Here is a 10,000-nt window from a genome sequence, read left to right as displayed (position 1 = left end):
TTATTGGGTGCTGAAAGAGCCATAAAAACCTCATAATCGAACAATTTACTAAAAAATTATTAATATTGAAAGATTTAAATTTCGAAATAACCTACCTACGGTTAATCTACACGCGTTTAGAAGCCGTAAAAAAATATTTTCGACTTTGTAATGGACCAAACAAAAAATATAGAAAAAATTATCGAAAAAAAAAATCTTTTAAAACTTACCTTACGTTAGTCCTTATGCGTTGCGAAGCTCAAAAAAAATATTTTCGACATTATAATAGAACAAACAAAGAAAATAGAAAAATTTTCCAAAAAAATAAAAAGTCGAAATTCGAAAAAAGAAGAAAAGTGGTCCTTTTCTAGGAGTTTTTTATTCCCAAAAAATGGGTTGATGTCCCCGTAACCCCTAAAAAAAGGGGGTCGAAATAACATTTTTTCATCATGCTTCAAATGGGCTGAAAAATTTTTTACGGGGTCTCTGGACCAAACAAAAACGATCTGTCGAGTCAGAATTCCGAAAATCGAAAATTCCCGAAATTTCTGTACTTAAAAGGCGGGGCGCCCACTATCGACAAAAGTGTGCCAAAACCCACAAACGTTGTGTTACGCGCGCTAAGATAAACACAAGCCTGATTGCTGAAAATGTATTCTATTTGAATAAGGTAAGTATCAACATCAAGGAAGCAATTCCTTTATTATAAACTCATACTCTGACATTGCGCTAATATTGCTCGTGAATTGTTATTTAGTTTAAAAATATAATTTATATTACTTTTATTTTATTTTAATTCTATATAATAACTATTTTATATTTTTATTAAAAAATTTCTTGTTTAGTTTCTAAGCAACCACAGTTACGTTTATATGTTTAATTCTATTGTATTCTATATTTATCGATAATTTAATAAATGTTTTAAAAGACTATTCTGGTTTTCCACGCTCTCTTCAAAAATGTGAGTTCTTTTAATTCTTCCACTTAATTATTCATTTTAAAGTAAAACAACTAGTTATACATATTATTATATTATAATGTATGTGTATTATATACTATTATTTTATAACATAAACATAGTTGAGTTATTAAATTAAACGTCAAATATTTTATTACCTAAAATTAAGTTAATCGTAAAATCTGATGTAGTATGAGATATTCTTTAGAAACTAGCTATAAATATTCTTGAAGTAAAACAAAACCATCTATAAATAGAACAATGAGAAATAGTAAAACAAACTAAACACAACATGTTTATTTTAACATTATTTTTTATTTAGTTTAATCACTTAATAAACTTTACTTCTAATCATAGTATTTAATATAGAATATAGTTAACAATCTTTTAAACGAAGTCTTAAATAAAGTTACAGGGAGTAATCGTAATTAAAACACCAAAAAAAAAGGTTTTAATAAAAAAAATACTTACATCAAGTTAAAATTTTATAAGGATTAATTTTAAAATATCAAATTGATTGTAAATCAAGTGCAAATAGGTTTTTTAAACAAACCGAAGGGTTTATAAAGGCTTGTAAACGCTTTCAAACGCCTACGACCATACCACACTGAGCACACCCCATCTCGTCCGATCTGGGAAGTTAAGCAGTGTCGGGCGTGGTTAGTACTTAGATGGGTGACCGCTTGGGAATACCACGTGCCGTAGGCTTTTGCTTTTTGAATTCATCTTTTTTGTACTATTTTTCTTTCTGACCTATTTATACTTATTACTCGTTTATTTACATTTCTTTAACGCTTAAAAGAAAAGTAAATTCTAGTTATTAGCAAATAAAAACGTAAGCCAATCAGATAACGTTATTTGCTGTTTAAACCAATTAGAGCGCTAAAAAAGTGGTTTGACCAGTTTGAGATATCGAAAAAATAATGGCACCATCTTGTAGAGTACAATTTTCTGAGTTAAAATTAATACAATTAGTCTTTTATACTAAAACTTAAAAGTTTTTTTGTCCAAAAACAAATAAAAGCGTGGCTACTTGAAAAATCAAACGAAAATAAATTTTGCACTTTTGTATTGTGAGTCATAATAAGTTATTTACTGTTACCAACAGATACTAGCAAAAGCTTTTTAAAGTTTTGTATTAACTTAATGTATTTGTAATTACTTTTACTTAATAGAAACTATTGAATTACGTTTACTTAGTTTACTTTTGTATGTGTATTAAATATATAGCAATTTTGTTTGAACTTAAATAAGGACTATTAAACTATTAAAAGAAAACTATCAAAGTTTACTAACTCAAAAGCTAAATCTTAGTTATATTGTTATAAGCATTTATGTTGTAATTTACTAATAACTAAATGAGTTTATTTCAAACAAAAAGAATTAAATAATGTTATGTTATGTCAAGCCTACTATATGAGGTATATAGGTATATAAGGTATACAAGCTTATGTTTGAAAGTTATAATAATTAAAATAAAAATAAATATTTAGTTGGTAAAATTTGTATGTTTTAATATGCTTTGAAATTAGAGTTAGTATAGATGTTTTTTTTTAAATATAATAAATATAAGTATTTAGTTACTAATAATAAACTAAAATACCAATTTTGTAGTTATTACAAAAAAAAAAACTTATCTTACTTAAAGTTCACTGTAATTGAAACATTATACAAAAGCTTTATAATTATAAGCTTTGAATAATTCTATTTGAATAAATAATAGATTCATAACTATATTCATGTTTGCATATTTAAATTATAAAAAGTTAGTGTTTTGTGTATTGACTTTATGATTATTTTATTTTAGTAACTGTTAGTTTTATACTTTAATAAAAGAAATATGGTTAACAAGTAAGTTAAAAATGAAAGAAGCATAAAAAAACACACTAATTAACTGCTTATTCAATAGTTTGATTATTTAATTATTTTTCTGTTATATAGTTCAATCGTATTGTATAAAAAATACAGAGGTTTAAAGTAAGTTAGAATAAAAATAAAACAAAACATATAAAATAAGCATTAGTTAAAATACATAGTTTTTTTTTCTAAGAAAATTTAATTCTTTAATAATAAGTAGTAATTTAAATAAAAAATAATACAAATAAAGTTATACAATATATATACAATAGTTTGTCAAACTAGGCAAAAAACAAACTAGGCAAAAAACCTACAAAGTAGGCCACCACTACAATCCAATGTTCCAACTGGAAATTCAATGAGATCGTTACTGTACTTGTGATGAACGTTGATAATCCCCAAGATTGTAAGTCGAAGGCCTTACCCAACCTAACCAGCGCACTGGTTTTCTTACAACTGAATTAATCAACATTTATTATTGAATATAATCATTATTGATAGATAGAGGAATGTTGACAATCAACAACAGATTGTAGGTCAAAGGCATTACTCGACCCAAGTACCCACAACCTAGATTGAACAACATTTATTAGATAGATTTGTTTATTGATAGATAGAGGAATATTGTCAATCCACAACAGATTGTAAGTCAAAGGCATTACTCGACCCAAGTACCCACAACCTAGATTGAACAACATTTGTTAGATAGATTAGTTAGATAGATAAATAGTACAGTATAATCTCAAAGAATTTGAAGCCCGAACATTGAACGATAGTGGTGTTTCGTGACGACTAGCGGGATTCGATCTTACAACCTTCTGCTTATGAGTCAGCTGATAAGACCACTGACCCACCGCGCCACGACAAAGATAAAGAAATATTTTGCTATATAAATAGGTTGATTTTTATAATTTTGTTATACAGTGTCAATTACAGTGAACTTCAAGTAAGATATACATATTTATATACATAGTATATATATTTCCGAGTCTGACTTTGAGTACTTTTTATATATTATTAACAAGATTTTTTAGGAGTAATATCTGTTTAGTTCTTTAATATATCTTTAAAATAATAATATTTTTTAAGGTGTTTAAAACTTTTAGAAGCTGTATGTAATGTCTTTTAGTTTAATAGTTCTTTTAAATTAGTAAAAAAAATAAACATGGTTGAGTTATCAAATTAAACAAAATAGAACGTCAAGTATTTAATTACTAAAATTAATTTAATTAAAAAAAAAATCTCAGGTAATCTAAAATGTCAGGAATTATTTAAAAATAAATATAAATTTAAAACTTATTATATTGAAAAGATTGATGAATAATACTCTTGAATGTATGCAATGTTTGTATTTGTAATGCAATAACATAAATGGATAGATCAATGACAAATTGTAAACATATTGTATTATTTTATTTTACGATTTTATTTTATTTATTTAATAATTCAATAAACTTTACTTCTACTTTTCCTGGTCTTAGGTAATTTATAGATAACAATTATTTAAACAAACACTTTTGTACAGTTACAATACAGTTTTAGTACAGTTTGGGAGTAACTGTTGATTAAAAAAACAAAAAAAAGTTAATTCAGGTTAAAATTTTATAAGGAATAATTTTAAAATATCAAATTGATTGTAAATCAAGTGCAAATAGGTTTTTTAAATAAACCGAAGGGTTTATAAAGGCTTGTAAACGCCTTCAAACGCCTACGACCATACCACACTGAGCACACCCCATCTCGTCCGATCTGGGAAGTTAAGCAGTGTCGGGCGTGGTTAGTACTTAGATGGGTGACCGCTTGGGAATACCACGTGCCGTAGGCCTTTGCTTTTTGAATTCATCTTTTTTGTACTATTTTTCTTTCTGACCTATTTATACTTATTACTCGTTTATTTACATTTCTTTAACGCTTAAAAGAAAAGTAAATTCTAGTTATTAGCAAATAAAAACGTAAGCCAATCAGATAACGTTATTTGCTGTTTAAACCAATTAGAGCGCTAAAAAAGTGGTTTGACCAGTTTGAGATATCGAAAAAATAATGGCACCATCTTGTAGAGTACAATTTTCTGAGTTAAAATTAATACAATTAGTCTTTTATACTAAAACTTTAAAGTCTTTTTGTCCAAAAACAAATAAAAGCGTGGCTACTTGAAAAATCAAACGAAAATAAATTTTGCACTTTTGTATTGTGAGTCATAATAAGTTATTTACTGTTACCAACAGATACTAGCAAAAGCTTTTTAAAGTTTTGTATTAACTTAATGTATTTGTACTTAGTTTAAATTAATAGAGTTTATTTGGTTTACTTTATTATGTGTATTGAATGTGCTAGTATCTAAAAATAAATACAACTAAAACAAAACAAACAAGGAGAGTACTTGAATAGAACCAACACAATTTACAGACCAGTTGTGTACTAAATTTAAAGAAATTCTGAATAGTGAATATGCAATTATTATTATAAGTTCAAAGTTCACTTTAATTTAAATTAATGTATTTTGTAAATTGGTTTTATTTAATACGATAGTAGTGAATTACTTTATTTAATTTACTTTAGTATGTGTTGTATAACTTTATTTAAACCAGAAGCAAAACGGGATTATACTTTCAATAAACTACACAATTTACAGACCAGTTGTGTACTAAATAAAAAGCTATTGTGAATAGTGAATATGCAATTATTATTATAAGTTTATAAGTTCACAGTTTACAAAAGCTTTAGAATTTAGTTATTATTTGTTCATATTTGCATATCTAATTTATGAAAAGTTAGTGTTATGTGTATTGGCTTTTTAATTTCTTTATTTGTAGAACTGTTAGTTTTATATTCTAAAGAAACATTTTTAAATAAATATGTTTAACAAGTAACTTAAAAATGGAAGAAATATATTGTATATATTGTGAACTGTTTATATTTATTCTAGCTATTTGCTTAGTGTATTTATTAATGTGATTATTTTATTTTGTTGTTTGTCTTATAGTTTAATCGTATTGTGTTGAAATATATATAACAAATACAGAGGTTTAAAGTAAGTTTAAATGAAAATAAAATAAGACATATAGTTGAAATATAAGTTTAAAAAAATAGTTTTTTTTTTTTATTTCTTTGTTTGTTTGATTGTTTGTTTATTATATAATCGCGACGTGTCATTTTATTACTTTTAAGCATACTAAATATAATAATAGGTATAGTTATAGGAAAAATTCAATTAGTTTCTAATGTAATAAAAAAGTTTATTTCCACAAATAAATAAATACCTGAAAAATCAAATGAAAAATAAATTTCGCACTCTTGTATTGTGAGTCATAATAGGTTATTTACTGTTACCAACAGATACTAGCGAAGGCTTTTTAAAGTTCTATGTTAATTCAATGTATTTGTACTTAGTTTTATTAAAATGACAGTATTGATGGTTACGTTTATTAAGTATGTTTATTTAACGTTATGTAACTCAAGTAAAACCAGAAGCAAATAAGGAGACTACTTTCAATAAACTACACAATTTACATACCAATTGTATACTAAACTTAAAGCTATTCTATTTTATTCTTGATAGTTATTTTAAAGTTATTAAATTATACAAATGTATTTTGTAAAGTAGTTTTATAAAGTTACTATAGTTTATTTAACTTACTATAGTATGTGTTATATAACTTTAATTAAACCAGAAGCAAAAAGGGAGACTACTTTAAATAAACTACACCATTTATTGTTATATATAACTCTAATAAAACCAGAAGCAAAAAGGGAGACTACTTTAAATGAACTACACAAATTAAAAATATATTATTATTTATAAATCAATCGTGTTGTGTTTCAAAATACATTTTTCAAATAATGTTTTACAAGTATTTATCAGTTATTTAGTTTTCTTTTTATAGTTTAGCCGTATTGTTTTATTTATTTGTTATTATTTTTATTTAATTGTTTGCTTATTATATTTATCGCCATGTGCTTAAAAAATAAAACAACTATAAAGGTTAAAAAAGTAAGTTTAAATAAAAATAAAATGAAACATATAAAATAAGTTTATGATTTTTTTATTATTATTATTATTATTATTTAATTGTTTGCTTGTTATATTTATCGCGATGTGCTTAAAAGAATAGAACAAATACAAAGGTTTAAATTGTAAGTTTTAAATAAAATAAAATGAAACATACAAAATAAGCTTATGATTTTTTATTATTATTATTATTATTATTATTATTTTTATTTCATTGTTTGTTTAATATATCTATCGCGATGTGCTTAAAAAATAAAACAACTATAAAGGTTTAAAAAGTAAGTTTAAATAAAGATAAAATGAAACATATAAAATAAGCTTATGTTTGATTTTTTTATTTTACTTTTATTAAATTGTTTGCTTATTATATTTATCGCGATGTGCTTAAAAGAATAGAACAAATACAAAGGTTTAAATTGTAAGTTTTAAATAAAATAAAATGAAACATACAAAATAAGCTTATGATTTTTTATTATTATTATTATTATTATTATTATTTTTATTTCATTGTTTGTTTAATATATCTATCGCGATGTGCTTAAAAAATAAAACAACTATAAAGGTTTAAAAAGTAAGTTTAAATAAAGATAAAATGAAACATATAAAATAAGCTTATGTTTGATTTTTTTATTTTACTTTTATTAAATTGTTTGCTTATTATATTTATCGCGATGTGCTTAAAAGAATAGAACAAATACAAAGGTTTAAATTGTAAGTTTTAAATAAAATAAAATGAAACATACAAAATAAGCTTATGATTTATTATTATTATTATTATTATTATTATTATTATTATTATTATTATTATTATTTTTATTTCATTGTTTGTTTATTATATCTATCGCGATGTGCTTAAAAAATAAAACAACTATATTAAAAAGTAAGTTTAAATAAAGATAAAATGTAACATATAAAATAAGCTTATGTTTGATTTTTTTATTTTATTTTCATTTAATTGTTTGTTTATTATATTTATCGCAATCTGCTTAAAAAAATAAAACGAGTATTAAGGTTTGAAAAGTAAGTTTAAATAAAAATAAAATAAAACATATAAAATAAGCTTATGTTTTTTTTTTTTTTTTTTATTATTATTATTTTTATTCAATTTTTTGTTTATTATACTTATCGCAATGTGCTTAAAACGATAAAACAAATATAAAGATTTAAAAAGTACGCTTAAATAAAAAATAATACAAATAAAGTTTATTTATAATAAATATATATATTTAAAACATTAAAAAAAGTAGTTTATACATATTTTTATTTATTTATTTCTTTTAAACATATTAAATAAAGTATAAAAAAGTATTAAAACATTTAAACGTAGCATAAATAAGCTTAAAACATTAAAATAATCGAAAAGAAACAAAGAAATTGAAAAAAATCGGAAAAAATCGGCAAAAAAAGTTCAACAGCAACATTTGAGCATCATACACGTATGCATTACTTTACACTAGTGAGAGAGACGTGTTTGTGCGTTCGGTCGACTTGACGAGAAAGCGGGCTTAAAGCATTACTGTTTAGCACCCGAGGCGCGGCTATTGCAGCGGCGGCGAACGTGCTATGTAAACGCATTGGAGCAGCGTATGAAAAACTACAAGCGTCCAGCGGCGGTAGGCTTATAGCTTTGCGAAGTCGTCGAGACGAGTAGCCGACGCAGGCAGGCACGGCTCGAGGCGGGTAACTGCAGCAGACAGATGGCGTGTTGCTGCTGACGAGTTAACCGGCAGAAGGCAAACGGTTGGTCGGGAGAAAGAACAGTCAGTTGTATAGCTGCATGCTGCAGTCGACGCGGGCTGGCGCTTTAAACAGCAAAAGGCCGGCGCCGACTTTCAGTAACGTTCGCAAGGCTTTTAAGCCGAGTGATAGAAAAGGTCTGTATTTATACAGTAAAAACGCTCAGTCGAGCAACGGGTTTAAACGCCCTCGGATAGTTATCTGGTTGATCCTGCCAGTAGTCATATGCTTGTCTCAAAGATTAAGCCATGCAAGTGTAAGTACGAGCTCACGTACAGTGAAACTGCGAATGGCTCATTAAATCAGTTATGGTTCATTTGATTGTACGCTTTTACATGGATAACTGTGGCAATTCTAGAGCTAATACATGCGTAAAGCGCCGAACTGACGTGAGGCGCGCATTTATCAGACCAAAACTAACCGGCTTTCGGGTCGTTACAATGGTGACTCTGGATAAGCTTGCGGATCGCACGGCCTAGTGCTGGCGACATCTCATTAAAGCAACTGCCCTATCAACTATCGTCGGTACGGTATCGGCCTACCGAGGTTGTAACGGGTGACGGAGAATCAGGGTTCGATTCCGGAGAGGGAGCCTGAGAAACGGCTACCACATCCAAGGAAGGCAGCAGGCGCGCAAATTACCCATTCCCGGCTCGGGGAGGTAGTGACGAAAAATAACAATGCAGACCTCGTACGAGGTCCTGCAATTGGAATGAGTACACTTTAAACTTTTTAACGAGTATCCATTGGAGGGCAAGTCTGGTGCCAGCAGCCGCGGTAATTCCAGCTCCAAAAGTGTATATTTAAGTTGTTGCGGTTGAAAAGCTCGTAGTTGGATATAGGGACGGCGAGGTTGGTCGGTCGAAAGGCTAGCACTGGCCTCGTTGTTCTTGTTGGTCGGTGCCTTCGCGGTGCTCTTAACTGAGTGTTGCGGTGGTCCGGCAAGTTTACCTTGAAAAAATTAGAGTGTTCAAAGCAGGCTTTACGCTTGTATAATGTTGCATGGAATAATGGAATAGGACCTCGGTTCTATTTTGTTGGTTTTCGGAGCACGAGGTAATGATTAATAGGAACGGACGGGGGCATCCGTACTGTGCCGTTAGAGGTGAAATTCTTGGATCGGCGCAAGACGAACGACTGCGAAAGCATTTGCCAAGAATGTTTTCTTTAATCAAGAGCGAAAGTCAGAGGTTCGAAGACGATCAGATACCGTCCTAGTTCTGACCTTAAACGATGCCGACTAGCGATCGGGCAGTGTCGAACTTAAGAACTGTCCGGCAGCTTCCGGGAAACCAAAGTCTTTGGGTTCCGGGGGAAGTATGGTTGCAAAGCTGAAACTTAAAGGAATTGACGGAAGGGCACCACCAGGAGTGGAGCCTGCGGCTTAATTTGACTCAACACGGGAAATCTCACCCGGCCCGGACACAGCGAGGATTGACAGATTGAGAGCTCTTTCTTGA

The 10,000-nt window shown here is 28.2% G+C and overlaps 3 non-coding genes across 3 annotated transcripts in view; all 3 read left to right on the top strand.

Moving 5' to 3' along the window:
• The first annotated feature begins 1,526 nt into the window (after nucleotides 1-1,526).
• Nucleotides 1,527-1,645, top strand: LOC145846217 (5S ribosomal RNA). Its single transcript, XR_014370662.1, has one exon. It is a non-coding gene; the product is annotated as a 5S ribosomal RNA (ribosomal RNA).
• Nucleotides 1,646-4,500: 2,855 nt separating this feature from the next.
• On the top strand, nucleotides 4,501-4,619 carry LOC145846237 (5S ribosomal RNA). Its single transcript, XR_014370680.1, has one exon. It is a non-coding gene; the product is annotated as a 5S ribosomal RNA (ribosomal RNA).
• A 4,119-nt stretch (nucleotides 4,620-8,738) lies between these two features.
• Nucleotides 8,739-10,000, top strand: part of LOC145846240 (small subunit ribosomal RNA) — a 1,808-nt gene continuing 546 nt past the window's right edge. The window contains exon 1 of the ribosomal RNA XR_014370683.1: nucleotides 8,739-10,000. This exon is cut by the window's right edge and continues 546 nt beyond it. This is a non-coding gene — a ribosomal RNA (small subunit ribosomal RNA).

The sequence above is a fragment of the Thalia democratica genome, unplaced genomic scaffold (assembly GCF_965202585.1).
Source record: "Thalia democratica unplaced genomic scaffold, ktThaDemo2.hap1.1 HAP1_SCAFFOLD_355, whole genome shotgun sequence".
NCBI lineage: Eukaryota > Metazoa > Chordata > Thaliacea > Salpida > Salpidae > Thalia > Thalia democratica.
This window is presented reverse-complemented; position numbering and strand designations above follow the sequence as displayed.